Source organism: Cavia porcellus, unplaced genomic scaffold (genome assembly GCF_034190915.1).
Source record: "Cavia porcellus strain 051 isolate PalLab524CR breed Dunkin Hartley unplaced genomic scaffold, mCavPor4.1 scaffold_5, whole genome shotgun sequence".
NCBI classification, from domain to species: domain Eukaryota; kingdom Metazoa; phylum Chordata; class Mammalia; order Rodentia; family Caviidae; genus Cavia; species Cavia porcellus.
The window spans coordinates 87,902,862-87,906,794 of NW_026947488.1; the positions used below are offsets into that span (position 1 = coordinate 87,902,862).

General features: G+C 41.2%; 1 non-coding gene across 1 annotated transcript; it reads right to left on the minus strand.

Annotated features, from left to right (window-relative positions):
• Window positions 1–2,435: 2,435 nt before the first annotated feature.
• Window positions 2,436–2,656, minus strand: LOC134476195 (small nucleolar RNA U3). The gene has a single exon (XR_010047754.1). It is a non-coding gene; the product is annotated as a small nucleolar RNA U3 (small nucleolar RNA).
• Window positions 2,657–3,933: the final 1,277 nt, after the last annotated feature.

Genomic DNA, 3,933 nt, shown 5'->3' on the forward strand with positions numbered 1-3,933 from the left:
ATTTCCAGAAAAACATGAAATGAAAAAGACATACAGAACCACAATATTAGGTGATCTACACACCACAAAGTTACTATATTTTCTCTTATTTTCAATAGAATTGTCCACATCATCAGGCATAATATAATTGAACATAAAATTACAGAACTATTTTATTAAAAACACAACTTTGAAGATATTGTAGGACTTGAAATCAGTTAATAATCAAAACCAGAATGGATATCTTTTACATCTTGTCATCTTCAGAGTAGTTGTCTCCACTTTCAGACTCAGTACTATCAAGGATACCATATTTGAATGAAATGAGTCAAGGCTAAACAGTGGTCTAATGAACCAGCTTCAAATAAGATCAGTCATAGTAAGACAATGTAAGTAAAATAGAGTTTCAGTTGAAGTTAATCGGAAATTAATGATAGTTACCATGGTTTAACTTGCTACTTTTGGGTTAGCTGTTTGTGCCCTCAATTCTAAAATGGGTAGACAGACTAGAACAAAATATAATCAAACTAAACTGAGCAATAAGACTACTATGACTTTTAAATTCTGATACACTATTAGCAATGTCCTCTGCCTTCATTTTTTAGACAGTTCCTCCCTTTTCCCTTTCTCAGGGTGCGTTGTATATTTTGTGTCCCACTAGCTCTTTTAGTTTTCAGATTAGGGGACCAACCTGTTATCTATCTGAGTGTTGCTAAACCTTTTTACCCCTGAACTTGATCTTGAGCTGTACTCCTTTACTTACTAAAGTCACAAGTTTGTCCTTCCTTCTAGCTGTGTAGTTCTACACTGCCCAAAAGTGTCATAGCTTTCCAGTCTATCTGTGACTGCTGGATGAGTTGTCCCTGTTTCTCTCTGGTTTCGTGTCACATATAGCATTGTTTTCTCATCTTTGAATCTCAGTTTATTAACCCTCTTTCAGGTTGAGTGTATCTCCTACTCAGAGCATCTCAATGGACCCTGCCTCCTAATCTACTCTGCCTGTGTGTTTCTTTTTTTGTTAGTGTTTCAGGGCTATCTATATTAAAGATTATAGCTTGCCATCTTTGCCTCATTTCTGCTATTTTATTTTGTCATTATTTGTTCACTTTACTCCTTCTTTCCACTGTCTGCCCAGTTCACTGAGGCCTCTTTGTCACTGTTTCTGGAATCCTGGTATTTTTTTCCTGTCTCTCACTCAAATGTCCTTCCGTATTTTTTGTAGAGTTGCATTGGTGGCCATGAACTCCCAGAGTTCCTCTTTGTTTTGAAAGTATCTTATTTCTCCATTAATTTTGAGAGAGAGTTTTCTGGGTACATCAGTCTAGGTTAGAGGTTATTTTCTTTCAGGGCTTGGATGACTTCCCCCAGGCTCTTCTCAGTTTGAGAGTTTGTGTTGATAAATCTGTTGTTATTTTGATAATTTTTCTGTTGTAGGTAATCTGCCTCTTTTCTCTGGCTACTTTTAATATTCTGTTCTTGGGATAGAATTCTGGAATCTTGATTATTATATGTCTGGATGTAGATCTGTTTTGGTTGTAGATGGCTAGAGTTCTGTATGCCTCTTTTATCTGGATATCATTTTATTTTCCTATGCTTGGGAAGTTTTCCTTAATTATATCTGTGAATATTCTTTGTAGTTCATTTGTAGTTATTCTTGCTTCTTTGCTCACATTTTTCATTCTTAAGTTATAAACCCTCTTGTTATCTTCTAGTTTTGTATTGTTTCTTCCTGGTTTCTTGTTATTTTTAAGAGATCTTTTCTTTTGTGATCACACGCCATAAATCTCTCTTCAAGTTTCAAAAGGCTAACTTTAGCTTCTGTAAAGGCATTTTGCCAGCTTTCAATGGGGTTTTTAGTTCCCTGGTAATCTCTTTCGATCTGTTTCATGTATTCTAGATTTTGCTTATATACTTCATGAAAGGTTTCTCTGTCTTTTCTGAGTTCCTCAGTTCTTCCACCTGTGTTCTCTTGGGAGGGGCTTATCATTTCTTTAATTAGTCTTTTTATTTTTAATACTAGAACTAAATCAAACTTAGATATCTACATAGTGTTCCACCCCACAGTACCAGAATACACATTCTTCTCAGCTGCACAGAACATTCTCCAAAATAGAGCCTATTGGCAGATAGAACACGCTGAAGTAAATGAACAGGAAGCTGGAATTATCCCATGTATACTATCGGCCAGAATATAATCAGTGAGGTTGGTATAAAACAGGGTGTAAGTTCCAAAAAGCACTCCCCAAGCACTCTGAGAGATTAAAATCCAGGGCAAGGTGCTGGTAAGTTTAAGAGAAACCTAGGGAGCTGGTAGTGGACTTCCCTGTAGCTAAAAGAAAAGGCTGCCACCCCATAGTGCCCCACAGTGACAACACAGACGTACAACAACAAAAAGCCAGGTAGCCCTTGAGGAAAGACTGTTTGCCTCTCTTCTTATAACCTCAGTTGAAACAGAAACCACTCAAACTGTGTCCCTCCCCTCTTGCTATCTCCAAGGAGTTAGCCAGAACGATCATCAATGGTAAGTGGCAGCTACACTCAAGCAGCGACGAGAGCCTGCTTAATGCTCTGGAAGGAACACTACGCCTCCTCCTCGTGGTGGTTTCTGGTGCTCTCTACAGTCAGAGAAGCTTCTCTAGTAACATACTATAGAAATGATCCCTGAAAGTATAGTCTTATATCTTGCTTCACTTGCATCAGAAGTACAGTTTTAAATTCTTTTATGAGGTCATGAAGGTATTTCTTTATGTCAGCTGAAGCTGTATCTAATATTGCATGATTATTGCACTGTTTCTCTTCTGTGTTTATCTCTCCTGGGCTTATTTTTCCAGGGTCATCTGCTGGAGGTTTTTCTAAAATTTCTATTGATTATCATGTTTCTGGTTTCTTTCAGACAGGTGTGTCTGCAGGATCTGTGGCCCTCTCCATATTGCTTAGGGTCCAAAATATACTGACTGGGGTTTTGCTGCCCTCCCCAAATTGCTGTTACTTGAGATATCTTGGGATGGTGTGGGGACACTCACCCAAGGCCGCCCAGCCCAGAATTCACAGTGCAAGCAGGCAGGCCCAATTCCTCGACGCTGGTCTATCATGGCCAGAAACCGGAAATTTCTGGTTCTGTACTTTTGATTATTGTCTGAAGAGGTGTTTTCAGAAGCAGCTTCTCTGGGCTCTGTTCTTGGCAGTGGCTCTGCAGGGCTCCGGTAACACAGGCCTGGTTGGCCTGCCAGCGGCAAAGACACACCCACCCGGGGAACTTGGGGGCGCTCCGGTGGCAGGGGCCTGCTCAGCACCAGTGCTGTGGGCTCAGGTCCTCGCGTGAGTGGTGAGTGTGAAGGTGGCAATGCATCCCAGCAATGCGGTCCCAAGCCCACAACCCATGCTCTTCCTCCTGTCCTCCTTGATGCAGCCCAGATTCAAGGAGGTGGCGGTGGTGCTGGGGTTGGGGGCACCCAGTGGGCGCTGAGTCATTTCACTCCCCCATCCTCTGGTGGGCCCCTGGCCACAGAGTTGGAGGCCACTGCTAGAGGCAGTGGTATGGGGATGGCCTGTCTCACTGGCAGCCCGTAGGCGCTCAGGTCTGCACAGTGGTGCAGACAGCCAGGAGTGTATGTTTGATTCATTTTTCTCACCTTATTTTCTTCTTGAAATGAGAGAATTCCTCTCCCTATGTTCAAGGCTCCTCAAGTTGTATTATGTTGAGTTCTGAGTTGACTATCTCATGGAGCCATTGTAGCTGGTTGTTATCTATCTGCCATCTTAGCTCCGCCCCTGAGAATTTATTTTCAACAATAGAGTTTTTTTCCTTTAGATACAAGCATGAGAGTGAATAATTCAGTCTTTACATGTATAACTTTTTTCTTCTACAAAGGCCTTGTGATCAGAAAAGGAAAAACAGTGTGTGAACTGTGGACCTTCTCCAGTGAGATGTGCTTTGACCTACAAAGGTACTGA